Below are 19,139 nucleotides of genomic sequence, written 5' to 3'. Positions count from 1 at the left end.
CAGGAGCTTAAGCAGGCACACACATCTGGAGAAAGTGAGTCTGAAAGTTGCTAATCACAGCCAGGGACCTCTTGACTTTCTCTGTTGTGGTTCAAGTCCTGTGCAGGTGAACTTTGTTCACCTTTTGTGATGATGGTTTCAAATCAGAAGCACCATTCAAGAGACAATACCAGGTGGCTCTTCTGCTGACCCGTTCACTGGAGTAGTGTCTCCAGGCGAGTCTCTCCCAGAAGACGTAAGCTTTATCTTTCTCACATGTTTAACCGTATGTATCGGTGGAGGTACTTTGGAATGTCCGTCCATTCTGGCAACTGTTCCGTCCTTTCTTCCTCAGATCTGCCCCTTTACTTTCCTATTTTGCAAGTCTTGGCTTTCTCCTCCAGGATTCCTTCTTGCTGGCTTTGTCCAGCTTCAGCCTGGTGACGGCCATCTTGCCAGAGTGAATGTCTGTAGGAACAGCTGTTTGGTTTGCCCTTCTGCTGCTTACGGGATAGCATATTTCTCCCTGTATTCCTGGGCCACGTTGCTAACCAGCTAACCTTTTACATCTCAAACTTCATCTTCCTTTGATGGGAAGAGAAAGAACATTTTCCATCCATCTTAGCTCTTTGTAGCAAGAGAAAGACGATGCCCCTCCAGACATGGGAAGGGCACGAGGCATAAAGGGTTTGGAACTCATCCTGACAGGGTCACAAAAAGGCAGTTTAAGCACTCTCTTGGGGCCGGAGGGATAGCTCTTCCAAAGGTCATGAGTTCAAATCCCAGCAACCAACTGGTAGCCCACAACTACCTGTAATGAGATCTGACGCCCTCTTCTGGTGTGTCTGAAGACAGCTACAGTGTATCTTAAGATATAATTATAAATAATTCTTTTTTAAAAGTTCTCTCTCTCTCTCTCTCTCTCTCTCTCTCCCTCTCTCTCATTTTTTGTTATTTCTTTGAGAATTTTGCCCACCTCCTTGTTTATGGGTAGTGTAGGGGAGTTACACATATGATTTGCAGCACCTGAGACAGCAAAGGGAAGAAGCGTACAGGCTCAGGCCAGATAGAATTCCAGCTTGAGCTTTTGGACTTCCAATTTTTAAGGTTCATATACTTTATAAAACCAAAGAAATACCTAAGTTTCTTAGACAGAACTACCTCATATATCAGAATTCATGTTCTGGAAAGAAGATCACGTCCCACGTTCTTCTACTCCTGGATTCCTCATTGTTAGTTAGGCTTGTTCCTTGTGACTCTGTCTCTTGGGAAGAATTTTGTCTTGCATTTCCCACTGACCGTTGACATGCCCCAGCATAGCACTGCAGTGTTGAGGGAGAAGCTGAGCTGGCGATAGCTTGCTCCTATCGGGCACACTGATCACCCAGTAGATCATTCTTAATCCCCGCTAAACTTTATCCCCAAACTGAAATGGCTCTTCTGGCTCCCATTTATCTCCCACTAGCCATTTGTGATCCCCGTGGCCTGCACCGAATCATCTCACATTGTATAACTCTGATAATTATCTTTATTTTCCATTCCTGCAATACTCAGAGACAGACACGTTTCTGACCTGGCATTCATGTGGCACTTGAAGGCTGCAGGGCCGGAACCCCATACCTAGCAGGAGTCCAGCCCTCTCTTCACCCTGCTCTTTGAAATGGCTTTTTGCACAAAGAACAGCATCTCCCGGAGGTGTCAAGCATCCCGCTCTGTCCATCACTGCTCAGCTTGAGATATGTTCCTTCCATCTGCAAGTCAAAGCAAGACTTTTACAAGTGTCAGCAACACAAGCTTGAGCTGGTTCTTGGCAGCAATCTGGGTTTCTTTTGCCCCTGGCAGGGCATTAGTAACTCAAGCACAGCTTCCCCAAACAGTGCTCCACCAGAGGGCTGGAGTCTCCCAGGTGCCAGAGAGCACAGGGTCCCAGCCTGCCCGATCCTCTTAAAGACATCTATCTATCTGCTGGTCCCCGGGGCTCAGAGTGTGCAGTCAGGAATGACACATATGTTGTAATTATTTTTAGAGCAGAGACAAGTTTGTTCTCCCTGCAGCCTGAGGAGATGCATGTGTGACAGTCAGGGAAGCAACATCTGTCAGAAAACTGGACCAACAAGAAGCAGAAGAGACCGGCAACAGCGGACCTCCACTAACAAGCCAATGTGCTGAGACTCATCACGTTCTCCTTAAGAAACCTCTGGCAATTGGTGCCACCCACGGGCACCCGGTGTCAGAGAACACTCTCAGACCTCTGGCCACAGCTCTCGAGATAGAACATCTGTCGTCTGCAGGCACTTCTGACAGCAGATTTCAGAAATTACTCTTAAATAACTGTGGGGCAAGATCCTCCACCTGGAAACTCGGAGAATGCTTAATAATAGGGAGTATTAAAAATATGCTAAATTGAGCCATTATCGCCAGTTGCCTGGCCTTCTGTGAAACTATGTAGCAATATGTAGCAAGATGCCCGGAAGAGTCTCCATGTTATCAGTGCAGTCTGACTTAGGTTTTTCCAAGAATAAAAGGGAACAAAATCCAGAAAAAAAAATCACATAGAGTGAGACTCCTTAGTAATTTTTTTTCCTCTTTCCTCTACGGGGAACGGATCACAAGATTGTAATTTTAAATAATCCCACAATTAATTCTTGAGCTACACCATCAGGTTAGAACAAATGCTTCCTTTCTGGGTTAATTACACAGGAGGACGCCCTATGAGCTTATCTGTAGACAATAAGTGCTCATTAAACAAGGTTTGGATCAGCTTCAGCCTGTCAGAAAAGCCATGAAAAGGGATCACTCCACATCTCTGGACCCTTAACCCCTTCTGTGCCAGAGTTAATTTTTAGTTGGTCTCCTGGAGCTGTGGGTGGACAGCCACATTGTGCCATCTTTTAGCCTGTTAATATCCTACTGTCTTTCTCCATGCCACAGGAAACTGAAAGTCAAGTGTGGTTGGGGTGGGGCGGGGTGATGACGGACACCCCAACTGTAGAAAAGCAGACTTTGGAGTTACTCCGGTGTCTTAAAGTCTCATCACTTGGAGAGGGAACACCAGAGCTGGAGATTCAGAATGTGAGGCAAAAGACATAGCTCAGTGGGCAGGCTGCCTACCTGGCATGCCCGAATCTGAGCTTTGATCCTTAGCATCACATAACCTGGGCATCATGGCATTTGCCTGTGATCAGAACTTTGGAGTCACAGATAGGAGGATCATAAGTCCAAGACTATTTCCAGCTACATCCTCAGCTCTGTTCCGCTCAGATGGGAGACAACTATCTATGGAGCATGGATAAGGCCTATGGATGGAGCTTAGGTTACCAAGGGAGGAGAACAGGAAGCCAGTGAAGAAGCAAAGATGTTATCACCAACTGGCTGATCATGAGCACCAGAAGGTAAGTGTGTGTGTGTGTACATGTGTGTATATGCTCCTGCTTGTGTGTGTGTGTGTGCATGCATGCATGTGTGTGTGCATGTATAGGTGTGTGTATGCTCCTGCTTGTGTGCTTGTATATGTGTGTGTCTCTGTGTGTGTGCATGTATAGGTGTGTATATGCTCCTGCTTGTGTGCTTGTGTGTGTGTGTATGTGCGCGCGCGCGCCATGAGACCCTGCGTGCCTCAGCAGCCTGGCCTATGTAGCACTAAGGAACTTCCCCTCTAGAGTACGCCCATGATGAAGACAACTACAGCAATGCTTCAATTTTTCCCCCTCCTGTATTTTCTCAGAAGGTCAGACTTGTTATTATAAAACGACAGCACAGAGGTAGTTGCTAACAGGCCTTAGGACACCCCTGTCCTCAGTACTTGCCCACTCCCCATGCAGCCTTGCAGGGGAATACCAGGATCTTCTGTGCCACTACAAGTGCCCACTAGAGCACGGAGCTAGGCAACAACAGTTTTTAAAGACTGTCCTCCTATCCCAGACTCTGGGACTAATGCCACTGTTAAGCGAGACACATAAAAGAAGCCAGACAGATAAACTGTCATTAATGAGTTTTGTAACTGGCTGTGTTGACATGGTACCTGGTCCCATTGCTGCCCTGGTGACAGGCAAAACCCACGCTGCCTTTACCATGCCCTCTCTGCTGCCCACTGGCTACCTGTGGTAACTGTGCCTGAGCACAGCGTCCCCAGGCAGGGGCGTGAATGATGGGCTACTCACTGCAATGTGGCTCACTCAGAGGACTACCTGGCTACCTTGGTGGGGCAAGGGTGACATCACAGTTGGTTTTGAGTGGGCCAGAGGGAACTATGCTTTATAGCCACTATTACCTACCCTGGAGTATCAAGCACAGAGGGAATATGTAACTCAAATGGCAAAGTTATTTTAATCTATGTACTCGAGGGGCCTACTTAGCAAGTCTGGCGTGGTGTATCTACATTGTATGTTATTGCTGGTTGTTTTTCCTGTGTGCTGTGGCAATTATTTGGTGAATGGTGGCTTCAGGAAAGACTTGTGGCCAATCTCTTGGACTTTTGGATCTGTAGACTCCTGTGCCTTTATTGGAAAAGGGGTCATTGCAGCTGCAACCAGTTAAAGAGGTTGAAAAAGATTCCCCGGTGGGCTCCAATTCAGGGGCAGCTGTCGTCATAAGAGAAAGATAGTTGAGGCATACATGAGAGGGGAGTTGAAGACATAGGCAGAGAGTAGGGTAATGCTGCCACAGCCAGGGAGACAGACAGACCCTCCCTGGAGCGTGCATGGGAATGTGGACCTTCCCACACCTTTCTCGCAGCCTCCAGAGCCGTGAGGGAATACGGCTCCCTCTCCTTTTGTTATCCTGTTTAACTCTGGTCTGATGCTTTTCTGGGATGGGTGTGACTGGCTCCCATGGAAGTGTGGCTCTGTGCCACAAGTGCGAGGGAAGAGAGAGGAGGGGGAAGGAATTCAGGAAGGCAGCCGGCCTTAGGGATCTTTCAAGGAGGGGGAGTCAGTGTGGCAGAAGGGAAGTTTGTGTGTGGTGACAAGGTTCAGGTTCGGGGAAATGTGCTTTCTCTAGCCTCACTAGCTAGAGAACCAAGTGGCTAATAATTTAAGGCCATCCATAGAAGGATTTAGCACCTTTATGTCAGACAAAGAAATGTGTTTTTAAAAATCATCTCTCATATTCATAAGAGTGGAAACTGTAGCTCTGATGAGCCCCAATTAAAAAAAAAAAAGTGGACTGCTGACTCATCTGAATGGAAGCAGCTTGCCTAGTCTTGAGGGCTCCATTCTTCGCTAGTCTGCTCAAATTCCAAGGCAGCCCAAGTGCTCTGGTGTGTGTATCATCTCTGCCAGGATGAGAAGCCCCCAGGCTCTGTGGAAAACAAAATATTTTCCTCATTTGACATGACAACGCATGTGGCTCTTTAGTAAGAAGAGCTGGCACACAGAGCTGGGCACTGTCTTACCCCACCCACACGGTCCCCAGTGGGCTCGGGTCTCCAGCAGCCCACTCATGCAGCAGGGTGGGATAGTGGCCTGGGAGATGGCTGAGATGCCCACTCCCCTTTCCCAGTGTCCTGACAGGGGCTTGGCCACCTGAGCGCCACACTCACTATGGTTGGGTGTAGCCTCTCCCAGGTGCTCTCAAGAGTTCCCAAACCAGGAAGAGCTCACCCACTAGGACACTGTCATGTGCAAGGCTGGGACATTTGTTTCCCAGGACTCACATTGTAAATAAGCCTAGGATTAGCAAGAGGACAACGTTCCATGGGTGGCCTTGTCTTCATGGTGGGATGTCTCCCCAAAGCACACAATACCAGGGCTGCCTCTGGATTCAATGAAGCCACGTCAGCTCTGTGACTTGGCTTCTGATGCCTCAGTGCCAAGCCTGTTCCCTCATCATTAACCCCCCCCCCCCCCGACCCTCTGTGATCTCAAGAAAGTTCCAGGCAGGATTTGGATCTCTTACCGATTGGTAGAGATGGAGCTCGGTACACGAGGAGTTCTATGTCCTTTGTGGGTGGTGTAGGGCGTGTGAGTTTGTGCAAATGCATGTGAGTGTGCTGATGTCCATGGGTGGATGAATAGGCGTGTGCCTGTGTGTGTATGGGTGTGTATGGCTCTGTGTGAGTGAGTGTGCCCATGTGGGGGGGGGCAATGTGCCTTCGTGGCAATGGCTGTGTGTGTGCATGTGCATGCGTGGCAATGTGTGAGTGTAAAGGTGTATGTCCCCATGTGTGTGCATTGATGACTGTGTGTGAATGAGTGTGCCTATGGCTCTGTGAGAGGCAAGTCTGTATGCTTAAGGTTGAGACTGTGAAGTGTGTTCATCTGAGGGTGAGTTGTGTACTTATGGGATTTTTCCATATAAGTGTATAGGTGTATGAGTGTGTGTGTATGTGAGTGTGTGTCTCTGTGTGTATGTGTATATGAGTGTTTGTATGTGTATGTGTGTGTGAGTGTGTGAGGGAGAGAGAGAGAGAGAGAGAGAGAGAGAGAAAGAGAGAGAATGTCACCTGTGTGGATGTGTGATTACACACGTCAGTGTACCTACATTCAGAAAGTCCCACCAAGTGACACTTCTGATCCCTTGTGCTTACATCCCAGTGAGTGCCTGGGTGTTCTCACCACCTGAACAGAGGCAGGAAACTCCCTGTCTGTTCTTGGGAAAGGCTGAGACCCCAGTGCTGGGAGTCACTGCAGAAGGGAGACCAGAGATTCAGCACTTGTATGCTGGCTGACAGGGGACATTGTGGAAAGTGAAGAGTTGAGACATCTGGCTATCCTACTGGCCTACAAGGAGGGAGACAGGTGCCTTTATCCACCCTCAACAAGGAAGAGATGAGGGGATGAAGGGACTATGTTGCCCCAGCAGCTCATGCGCTGGTAAGAAGACAGGATGAACAGGGATGCAGTCCCTCCCCTTAGGGAAGAGCCTGGCTTAGCCCTGGAAGCAGCTGGTGATCAAACTTTCTCTCTGTCGGGAAGAAACCACAGGCCTCATCTGTGCCCCAACAGCCATTTGTCTTCCATTTGTGTTTAGGAGTAAATGAACATCCTCTGCTAGCCAGGGTCCCCAAGCAAAGCCCGGCAGACGTAAGTGTGCATTATACAATGAGGAGATGAGGCCACAGAAGTGATGTGACTTAGTCGTGAGGCCAGGCCTTAGTGACAGGAAGTTCCAGTTGTGTTCTCCTTGGGTGGCAAGGGAGGGGATCTTCTTACTGCCAAGGGTCCCCTTGCTACAGATGTGACTCTCTTCTCTGAAAACTGCCCTAGGCATGGACACCCTGCTTCACTAGCATCTCTCCATCCTGTGGGAAATGGCTTCTTTGTGTAGGGCTGTGGGATGTGTGCATGCACATGGGGGCCAGAGTTGGACATCAGTGTCTTCTTCAATCACTTTACCTTATTTTGTGCTCTCTCTCTCTCTTTCTGTAGTGTGTGTGTGTGTGTGCATGCATGTGTGTGTTCATGTGTCCACATGCATTCTAAAGCTGACCTTGACATCGATCTCTACTTCAGTATTGTGCAACAGGGTCTCATTGAACTTGGAGCTCACCATTGGATGGAGTGACCCTCTTGTGTGTCCTCCTGGCCAGTGGTGTGATATCAGGTACACCTGACCTGGCTTTTTATGCAAGTGTGAGGATGAGAACATGGGTCCTTACATTTGTGTGACAAGAACTTTATCAGCTGAGACACCACCCCAACCACATAAGTCACACTTTTACTTTATTACCCAAACGGGGAGCATTTCCCCAACATCGCACGGCTCAAGGATGGCAGAATCAAAATTTGACCACAATTCTCTGCCCCCCCTCCAGTCTCCTCTTCCAGTTACCCATGTGCAGCCACTCTGCAGAGGCGGTGAACTACACAGTGCTCATTACTCATGGGCCTCCCAGGGTTTAAGCCTCAGAACTTCCCCCCGGGTAGCGGGTGACATCATTGCATAATTAAGGTGACTGTGATGCCTAACTGTGTGCACCAGACAAAGGTCCCTTGTTTTAACTGATCATCCATGCTCTGCTTGTGCAAGACTGGGCTCCTACTGGTAATTAAGGAAGATGGTTTAACCTGGCTAAATGAGAGTGGGGCTCAGGGTAAAGTGGCAGGAGGGGGCGATTCTATGTCACTTCTTAATTTGCTGGAGTAATGAGGGTGCCAAGAGAAGGTGAGGGGCAAGCTTGCTCTGAGGCAAGGAGGGCTCGACACTGATCTGAACCCTCCCTCTTATGTAACATTCCTCCAACCTGCTAAATAGACTCCTTTTTGTCTCTCTTTATTTCTCAGTTGTTTCCACTGATGGAGTTGCTACAGAGTGGTCACATGCCCTGATCTTGGGTACTTTCTATCCTCAGTGCCTTGTGCTAATGGCTATTTGCATATATATATATATATATATATATATATATATATATATATATATATTCTGTAACACACACTACAGGGATTCAAAGCCACTTTGCTACTTAGGGGCTGCCTGACCTCAGAAGTTACTTAAATACCCAAACCTCTTGTTATCAGCAAAATGACAGCAAATGGCATTAGATGGACCTACCTCAGAAGGTTAGGGTCCTTGTCTTTGTGATTTTTGCCCCCTTTTTTTCGAGACAGGGAATTGCCTTATATTTTAGGCCGCCCTCAAACTTGTGATCCTTCTGCCTCGAGCTACAGAGAGCTGAAATTGCAAGTGTGTGGCGCCACTCCCAGTGTCTACAATCTCACAGCAAAACCTCACTATTCTAATGCCCACGTTTCTGAAGAGGAAACTGAGCCCCCCAAAATGTGAAATGAGGTTGGGCAGGAGGCTACCTGTGAATATGATCAAGCTACTTTGTATGCTTGTATGATATCACTTAAGAATAAATAAATACTGCTCTTAAGTAAAAGTGTTAGCTTTAAAGACATCCACCCATTCTACTGCGCTTGCCTGGCAGGGTTATTTGTTTGTTTTGTTGACATTGAGACAAGGTGGCTGCCATCCGTAAGGGACTCCTGAATTTTCCCACCCTCGGACTCCCTCCCACAATTGGGAACATCTGGGCTGCATCCCCGGTTTGGGAAGCAGTGGCCTGGGCAAGGATTCCTCACATGGGGCAAGATGGGTGGAAAGTCTTCTAGTTGTTGTGGTTTGAGGCCATCTCTGTAGCTCTCTCCATACTGCAGAGGACTCCATCTCTTCTCTATAGCCCACTATATATATTGTCACACTATATATGACTCCATCTCTTCTCCATAACCCTTGTCACAATATATGTGACTTACTCTCTTCTCTACACATGGGAATATGAATGAGCATACACTGTTTCTCACATGTGAAGTTCAAAGGACAGCTGTCAGCAGCTGGTTCTCTCCTTTCACCCTGTGGGTTCTGATAATCAAATTCAAGTTGGCAGGCTTGGCAGTAGTCAGCTTTAACTATGAGCCACCTCAACAGCTACCAGCCATGTCCCTCCCTTAAAAGACATCCATGCTTCAGGTGTCCAACTTGGTCAGCTTTTTTTGGTTTTGTTCTGCCTTGGAGCCTCCATTCATAGAAGCCTGATGAAGTGGTAGATGGAATGTCATGGGATATATTTTTAATGACACGTGGTAACCACAATCACCTGGATGCCTGGACCCAGTTCAGGAGCCCAAGTTTGCAAGGCAGAGCATGAGCTCTGGGGATAGATGGAAACTATTCTCCAGGCCTGACTAGAATACAGGTCACCCAGCTCAGCAGTCCTGAACATCTCAAACATCCTTGAATTTGACAATTTGTATTTTATATTTTGTGCTCCTCTCGAATAATATGCCAACCAACACATGCCAGATGCCCTCTTTTCCTCTTTAGCAAAATCTTCCAAAAATGTTTTCCAAATCCATCAGTTCCCCTAGTTTTTGGGTAATCACAAGCATGCCCCTGGCACCCAGAAGTGGGGACACTCAGAGACCAAACTCTTCATTAATGTCTAGCCAGAATCTTTGACTGAGTCTGGGACATCTGTCCAGAGGATAAGGCTAGTTTTTAAAAACAGTCTGTTGGTTCTGAATTCTGTTTTAAATATAATAACATTGTTAAAAGAGAAAAAGATGGGGTGAGTAAACAAGGTACAGGAGGAGGAAGGGGAAGAGGAGGAAGGGGAGGAGGAAGAGAGAGGAGGAGGAAGATGGGGAGGAAGGAAAAGGGAAGGAGGAAGGGGAAGAAGAGGAGGCCACTGGAAACCAAGCAACCTAAGTCTTCATTCCAAAGGCTAGCAGACACCATTGTGATCTTGCATGAGTCCCTCCACATTGTTGACTTCAGCTCCTTCCTTATCTACAAAGTTGGGGAAAGGGGCATTTTCCAGTTCTAAAATTCTGAGGTGCTCCTTAAGAGATTTTCAAAACAAGCAGAGATGCCCTTGTATACTATGGAGTTGAAAACAGCAGTTTGTGGAGGAGAGAGTTGTTAGCTGATGGAACCAAGAGGTATGTATGAGGTGACTAGCCCGGGAAGACTAGCCAACAACATTTGGTGGACCATCTCCTTAAATGTAACAGCTGTGTGTTTTACTAACGTCTCTTGTGAAGTAAGGATAAACCTCTGCTTACGTAATCATTGAAAGATCGTTTCCCCACTCAGTGAGGTGTCAGAATGGTAGCTTCAGTTTCCCTCAGATCTCTGGTATTCAGGAACATGAATCCCAGCTTCACACTCCCTTCCAAAGGAACAGGCATCCTCATCAGGTCCTCTCTGCTGATGAAGACACTGCTTTCGAAGGGCCTTGCCCAGGCTCACACAGTTGGTAGGTGGTGGTGCTAGGATCCCATTCCAGCTGTCTGACCCCCAATTCCCACTCTGTCCCCTTTGCCACTGGCATCCTGGGGAAGCTGAGGGAAGGCTCTGCGAGTCACTTGGCATCTCTCCAAGGATCTGGACATACAGAGAGCAAAGCACAATTATAAACTATCTTTAGACTATAGCAGGGTTCATGGGGCAGGCTTATGAATTATGGGCAAGAGCCACAGAGTGTCTCAAGAGGAAGGAAGGCCCCAGCTTGGACCATTGGGACTCTGGGACCCAGGGAAGTTTTCTGAACACATGGCTGACTGTTCTCCAAGGTGTGGTTTTCTGGGCGGTCTCCCCCTTTGGTCTTTATCAGGTCTCATGGCGTGGCTTCTGTGTTGTACTTTTCTGGTCCTGGTTGCAAGACTGAGTTCTGAAGCGTCATCAGATTGGTGCTCCCCGAACTCGGGTTCTCTTGGTTTATTCTGGAGCCATAAACAGAATTACACAACTCAGAAGTGACCGTCAGACACCAGTTTCTATTCTCAGCCTCTCTCTCGAGGCAAGGGAAGAATGACACCTCTTGCCAAGTCTCAAATCTGTCCCACAAGCCTCATCTGAAACTGGGTCCTGACTCAGGCCTTTTCTTGTTTTAATTATTTGTTTATTTGTGATGGGGACTTGCTGCTCCTAGGAGGGTCCCATTAAAAGCAAAACAAAACAAACAAACAAACAAACCCTCCAAAGACATCAAAAAGTTCTAACAAAATAGCATCTTGATGATTTAAGTGTAAATATGTCAGGGACACATGGTTTCTATTATTCTTGAAATAACACATGGGTTTAGAAATCAAGGGGAAAAGTGTTTGGTAAAACACATTAAGGACTTGGCTAAATGTTTTTTAAAGACCGTCTCTGAAGCCTCAAGGGAGAAACACAGAAGGAAATAAGCACAGGCGCCTTGGTCCCTCGGCCCTCTCTTATTTGTCTCTTTCCTGGAGTGGAGATGGATTCTGTGTATATTCCCAGCAGGTGGCTCTTTGATGAGGCTGGAGGCGAGGCTCCACCTCATGGTTGGAAGCAAGTAGCAGGGGAGGGTGATCACCTCACACCCTTTATGAAGCAGAGATGGGGGGGTAGGGAGAGGGGGAGGAGGAGGGAGAGGGAGAGGGGAAGCAGGGGTGGGGAGCAAGAGATGCTCTTTCAGGGCACACTACAGTGACTTACTTCTTTCAGCCAGATCTCACCTGGAAGTTTCTGCCATTATGGGATCAAATTGTGAATTGATCAGTGATCAGGGATCGATCAGTGATCAGCCCCTTGAAGAAAACTCTGATCCCATTCACCTTCTGTGGGTCTCCTCGGACCTCTGTAATCCTCCTGCCTCAGCTCTGCCTTTGTTCCTCACCCCTAGAAAGCCACTGAGCCCCTTCTCTCACCGTAGATCTGCTTACACCCTCTATAATTTTATATAAGTGGAAACATACAACCATTAGATTGTTGCTGGCTTGTTTCACTTGGTAGTGTACGGAGAGGCTAATCCTGTCATCCTAAATGCAGATAGCCGTTTGTTTGCAGTGTTCGAAAGTATTCCATGATGTAGACACACTGCAATTCTCTACATGCTGCTGATGGGCACTGATTTTATTTTATTTTATTTTAGTTTCTGTTTATCTAGTGATGAGGCTTTAACCCAGGGCCTCAGACACACTGGATGCACACCCAGCCACTTAGCCACACGGCCAAGCTTTTAGAGTACTGTAAATATTATTACTATGAGCATGTGTATAGAAGTCAAGTTTCTTTTCTTATCTCATGAAGTACCTAGGAATGGAAGGACAAGATACTTTCTAAGGGATCCCTTGACTTTTCCAAGCCTGCCCAGCTGTTTTCTAAGCTGGTGTACCGTCCATTCTTCACCACCCAGAACAGCACAGACAGCTGCCACTCTTCTTCCCAAGTTGGGGGGCAGGTTTTCAAGTCAGTCATTTTAATCTGCTGTACAGTGTGATTAAATGTGGTTTTAGTATATATTTCCGTTTGTGTCGTGGGTGTGGCCGTTGGAAGTCTTTTCTGTACTTACTTGACATTTTCAGGTCTTCCTCAATGAAGTTTACGCTCAAACCTTTTGCCCATTTTAGCTTCTCGTGACTAATTAGAACCACGGGGACAGTGTGGTCTAGGGGTAGTAGGAGAGAGCGCCTTTATGTGGTTCCTTGTCTTAACTGGAGCTATCCAGTCTTTCACTATTGAGAATAATGCTAGCTATAGACATTTTTGTAGGTGTCTTGCCTGATCAAGGCTGTTACTTTATGTCTTGGCTTGGTGAAAGTTTTGTTGTTGTTGTCGTCAGAATTCCATGCTGGGGTGGGGCAAATGCAGACACTGACTGAATGGGTTTTCTTTTTTGGCCTTTTAATTACACACACACACACACACACACACACACACACACACACACACAAATTGGCTCTCTAATGTTGAGCCATCTTTGCATTGCTCTGTTGAATTCAGGTCTGACGATTATAGAGATCATTCCCACGTGAGGTCGTAAGGAGGGAAGGAGGGGTCATGAGGTGGTGAGGAGAGATTGTGAGATCTCCAGGTAAAGTCATGAGGTGAGATCACGAGGTGAGGCTAGGAGAGACAGTTGAGATCGCAAGGTCGTGAGATCGCGAGATTGCAAGGTGAGGTCGAGGGATTGCGAGGTGAGGTAGCGAGCTGAGGTCTTGAGGTAGTGATGTAGCGAGGTGAGGTCATTAGGTGAGGTCGTTGTGAGATCTCGAGGCCATGAGATCTCGAATTGGCAAGGTGAGAGAGATCTCGAGATCGTGAGGTCACAAGGTGAGGTTGTGAGGTTGTGAGGTCGTGAGGAACATCAACACTGCCATCTCCTGCCTTCATAGGTTTTGATGCTCTAATGCCCACCTCAGAGTCAGGCCCAGAAAGCTGGGTCATTCGCGTCATGAGTCTGAGAACTTTCTCCTAATAAAGATCTCTAGAGCTATTTCTTCCCCTCCATATACAACTTGAGCTCTATTGTGCCAGTCTGATTTTCTGTAGGTTTGTTTCTCATTTTTGTTCCAGTTTTCTTTCTTTCTTCTTTAATGTTGACAGTCGAAATGGGGGTGGGGTGGAGCTGAAAGGCAGACTTTTCTAATGTTGAACATTGGCAACAACATCCGCTGTGATTTCCATTTCCTTTTCCTTTTTTTTTTTTTTTTTTTTTTTTTTTTGTGGAGGGGGGAGCTGATTTAAATGTTTTAGTCTGGTTTTTGGTGTCATGTAAATATTAGCTCACTGTGGTGTATAGTAAACATGGCATATCTAATTATGTCATATAGATTAAATATGGGGAGGTGTTTATCAGGAGAAAGTCACACATTTGCGACTTTAGTATTTTCTCATAAGAAGGGGGAGGCAGAGAAGGAGAAGAAAGAAGGAGGAGGGGGAAGAGGAGAAGGGGGATGCTCTTGCTCCCACCCCTTATCCTCTCTCCCCATTCCCTTCCCCCTCTCTCCATGTGCTCATGGCCAGTCTCTACTCCCTCCCAACCCCACCCCTACCCTGCCCATTCTCTGTCTCTACTACCTTCTCAACTCTCCTCCCATGTTCTGAATAAAGTCTATACTGAAAGATAGAAGAAAGGAGGAGGAAGAGGAGGAAGAGGAGGAAGAGGAGAAGAAAGAAGCACCATTGCCACCACCAGGACTAGAGGGTTAGCTCAGCGGTGGGGAACTCACCACCAGGTACCATGGGCATGCAACCAGCACAACAAAAAGTAAACCTGAAAGGAAAAGAGACTGTCATTAAATAACATAAACCAAAGAGTCTGGCAACCTAATTCAAATAAGCAGGAACTGCACACAATAGTTTGTTTGCTTTGAGGACGCTTTTGGAGGTTTTCTGCGGCCCTGTGCGGCTGAGCCTCCTAGGCACGTTCTGTCACCTGCTATGTTTGCTGTTTGCTTGTTTGTCTTTGCACATTCAAGCGTGATTAAAAAGGAGAGAGGGGAAGCTGTCTACCGCCCGCTTAGCCCTATAAATATTTGTACAGTGTTTATGACAGATGTTTTCCTGTTATGAAGGAATCTGACCTTCATTAAAAATCTGGGACTTTTTAAATGTCGTGCCAAAACATCAGAAGCAACAACAGAGCGGCCAGTGATTCCTTGTGTTTAAAGGGGCAAATTCTTATTGAGCCAAGCAGTAATTATTACAATGGCCGTTATTAGTTGGAAAAGTGGTCTGGGGGCAGAAGATCACAGCCCTTTCCCTTCCCTTGTTCTAACCGCTCTCGCATGCCAGCGTGCTACAAGACCCACTGCTTCATACTGTTGCTTCATGAGCCAGCAATGTGGTTTTCGTTAAATCCAGTGAAGTGTTCTTCCTGATGTTTGGCACACCAATTAAACTGCATACAAATGACCCTAAATCTCAAGCTGATGTATTTCTCATTGCTCATTGTTAAGGTAGTGCAAATGAGTGCCACAGCCTGCACAGCAGGCTCAGTGAGTGCCCTTTGTCCAGAGTGCTTCTGACTTCAGTCGCTCAGGTCCGGGGATATTTCCACAGACTTCACCCAAACATCCCCAATCTGAAAAATCTTAAACCTTGAAATGTTCCAAAGACCAGTGTTTTGAGCGTTGATTTTGGAGGTTACAGATGTTCAGATTGCAAATGCTCACCCGAACTTCTCCTCAGATCAAGCTGCCCTGGTTTCTTAGGGTGCACTGACTACTTTTAGGCTGAAGGGTAGGGGTTGATGCAAGGCAGTCAGCTAGTGGATTGTCTCCTTAGGCTTACTGGGATTTGGGGTCACTATGACTTCCCTTTGTGGAGGTGGGGGTGGGAGAGAGTGGGGTGAGGGTGGAGATGAAAGTGGATTTCGGATGAGTGTAGAGAGGTAAGGATGGGGGTGAGGTAGGGGTGGAGATGAGGGTGGAGGAGGAATGAGGGTGGAGGAGAGATGGGGTGAGGTAGGGGTGGGGATGAGAGTGGGGTGGGGTGAGGGTGGAAGAGGAGGGGTGAGGGTGGAGGAGGGATGGGAAGGAGGTAGGGGTGGGGGTGAGTGTAGAGATAGAGGTGAGGGTGGGGGTGAGGTAGGAGTGGGGATGAGGATGGAGGACGGGTAGGGTGGAGGAGGGAGTGGGGATGAGAGTGGAGGGGGATGATGGTGGGGGTGTAGGAGGGAGTGGAGGTGGGGTGGAGATGAGGGTAGGGGTAGGGCTAAGGCAAATATGGTTGTTCTTGCTCAGGATTCCCAGAGCCCAGAATGTGCCAGTGGTAGGAAGTGTATTCTTATGACAATGTAACAAGATGGAGGTTCAGGAAGAAAACAAAACAAAACAAAACAAATAAACAAACAACCCCAAAACCCTGGACCTGGCTGGTGGTACGCATTACCTCCTTAGAAGGTTTTATCTGCATTTTTAGTATTTCATAATAAAAATTTAAAAACAAAAGTATAGCTAGGCTTCTTGAGGGAAAAAAGCAATTATAGAAAAATATATGTTGTCTGATATAATATATAAAATACAAACCAATATAGAAAGGGGCAGTCCTAATACATACGAAATTGTAATAATAGAGAATTAGGACAAGTGGCCACACAATAAATTGTTGTTTGTGGATAGCAGCTGAAGAGAAGGCGGAATTGAGTGAAGAATGTGGGTAAATGGGTATCTTATTTTTCTTAATTCTTCTCCAATTTTATCAAATACACACGATTCACATCTTTGCAGTTTTAAACATCAAAAGGCAAATCTATGCTCCTTTTAAGAATCACGTAATACCATTTATACTGTACACATAGTCTGTAGGCCCTGGATCTAGAACTTTCTGGAGTCTCTCTACAGGTCACACCGGTCTGTGTTTCTCAGTCTTGTGACTCCAAGCAAAAGCCAAGAAGCCTTGAGTGCTCAGTTTGCCTGGGAAGACCCTAATAGTTTCCTGTATCTCCCGGCCTCCGCTGGCAGAGATACTGCAGGACCCATTGTTACCTCCATGGATTTTGTCGGCTCCGCTGGTGGAGAGAGTGCTTGGGAAGACCGAGCTCATACAGGGGCAGGCCCACAGCTTAGGGAAAGTGTGGCAAAGACACTGGCTTAGGGTCGGCCAATGTCGCCAAGGTACGGAGTCTCCTTGACTGAACACAAAGCTCGGAGAGACTGTGAGGGTCTGAGCAACGCCCACGGAATGTGGCTCTGCAAACACAGCTCCCTCGCTCCCTCTTCCTTCCTGATTCCCATGGCCTCATGTTAGGTGCTCAGTTTGCCGGGAAGACCCTAATAGTTTCCTGTATCTCCCGGCCTCCGCTGGCAGAGATACTGCAGGACCCATTGTTACCTCCATGGATTTTGTCGGGCTCTGTGACTCACTCACAACTGGAGCACTCAGCCACCCTCCATGTAAACTTTCAAAGCTTACCCTTACTGTGTGGCTTCAACTCCCTCACAGAGAAAAGACAGCATCCGTGGGCTCTGGTCTTTCCCACAGGAAAAATAAAAGCCTATCTACGTTTGCCCCACCGTGTCTTCGAGTGCTCGTCTCTCACGGCCCCTCCCATCCCTGTCCGCTGCAGCATCAGGCGCCTCTGTTCTTGCTCTCTCTCTCCTCCTTTGTCAGCTTGAACACGGACTCAAGCCACCCTTCTCTAGTGCTCTTCTGCTCTAGTATGGGGGTTGAATGTCCACCAAAGGCTCTGGGTAAAGATTTGCTCATGAAGGTGGTGCTTTGGGAGGAGAAAAGAGCTATTACATCATCAGCGGAAAGCCGACAATGGGGATTGAGAGGCTGCCACTCCTTGGATCTACCATGCATTTCTGCCGTGAGATGCTGCCTCACCTCGGGTCCCAAGCAATGGTTCCATAGATCCCCAAGATTGGGAGCCAAAAGAACTCATGAGCTGGCCATGCCATTGCTGCTGCTGTTGTAGTATAGAAATGACTCAGCATGTCTTTCGTTGGGAATTCCTTAACTTTGATGGCCCCAGCTTCCTGTTTAAATTACTCTGTCTCTTTCTTCTTGTATCCAACTGTACGGAGCTTGCCCTGCTCATCCATTTGATGCACAGTATTCACCCTGAGCCTGACTTGCTGAGAGACGGAGGCATCAACCATTCTCACCCACCCCAGATTTAATCCTGTTGCTTCTTCCGGAGGGAACTCTAGACCACACCGGGCTTTTTTGGAAGATACAGGTTGTATCCTGACTTGCTTGATGATGGTGGCTGGCTTCCACCATCCAGTCACCAGCATGGAAAACAGTCGATGCTGTCCTCCATAGGTAACCTCAGAAACAAGCTCACCTGAAAAACTGTGACTTCTCCTGAAGACTAACAAAACTGAAGCCTGAATTTCAGACAGGACTTAAGCCATCTTCCCTGTATAACAGTAATCCTGGCATCTAGTTCTAAGAATCATGGTTCTCTCCTAAGTACAAACCAACCAATGGTCCAGTGTCCGCCCCGAGGACAAAGAACATCATATTCCAACATCCACTCTTTCCTATGATGTCAGAAATCAGTTTACGTCCAGTCTGTCAGATTGCTAACAAATCTGTCATCTCTTAGTGACAATTATCCTTTTGTGCTTTGACGGTGTGTCTGGGTCTCAGGATGCCAGGGGACTCAATCTAATTTATCTAATAGTTATACAAAGCTGGATTCAGGTGCTGTCACCATTGCTGACTAATCCTACCATGTGGGTAAGGATGTAATTTGGAACTCAGTGTTCTCCACTGTAAGCTCAGAGAGGAGCCTTCCTACTTTTAGAGGTGCAGGGTCCATAGCAAAAGACTGAGTAATGACGGTCTCACGACTAGGAGGCACACATTATGGTTGGGGCCATTGCTGTCTAGCCTCATATTTCCCTGTGGGGAAAAGGCTGTTACTCTACAAGCTTCAGCCAGGGCCCCCTTCTACCCCTCAGTTTACTGTGTGTCATCTGATCACATATTGAAGGATGCATTAGAGTGGCTGACCCTGAAGCCTGCCAGCTGCAGGTCTCTCTTTAGAAGACAGAATTTGTCATGGACAACAGTTCTATGACCACGTGACAGAAGACTTGGCCCTCTGTTCAGTGCCAGAAGGAGGGAGGCATTGCGGGATTAAAGGCTGCTAGCATGAGCAGAAATGTCATATGGAGAACAAATTTTCTCTCCTCCCACTCTTTCTCTTTCTTTTGGGTGTATGTAAGAGAAGGAAAAGAATAAAGGAGAAAGGATAGAAGAGGACATTTGGGAAGTCTTTGAAGGTCCTCGGCAGCAAATCCTGTAATTTCTGGGTTGGGAAGGGATCACCTTTCACAGGACGTGAGGCACTTTGTGTGCTTGGTGAGGCTGTGCGCACACAACGCCGGGTTCTGCAAATGCAGCTCAGACTGATCGCCACCAGAGGTAATGGCTGGGAAAGCCATCCCCAGATTTTTATAGATTAGGAGAGCTTTAAAAAACGGGTGACAGGATGTGCAGGAAGGCAA

This window comes from Mus caroli, unplaced genomic scaffold (genome assembly GCF_978045245.1).
Source record: "Mus caroli unplaced genomic scaffold, Mus_caroli_1 scaffold_15, whole genome shotgun sequence".
NCBI classification, from domain to species: Eukaryota; Metazoa; Chordata; class Mammalia; order Rodentia; family Muridae; genus Mus; species Mus caroli.
Note: the sequence above shows the minus strand (reverse complement) of the source record.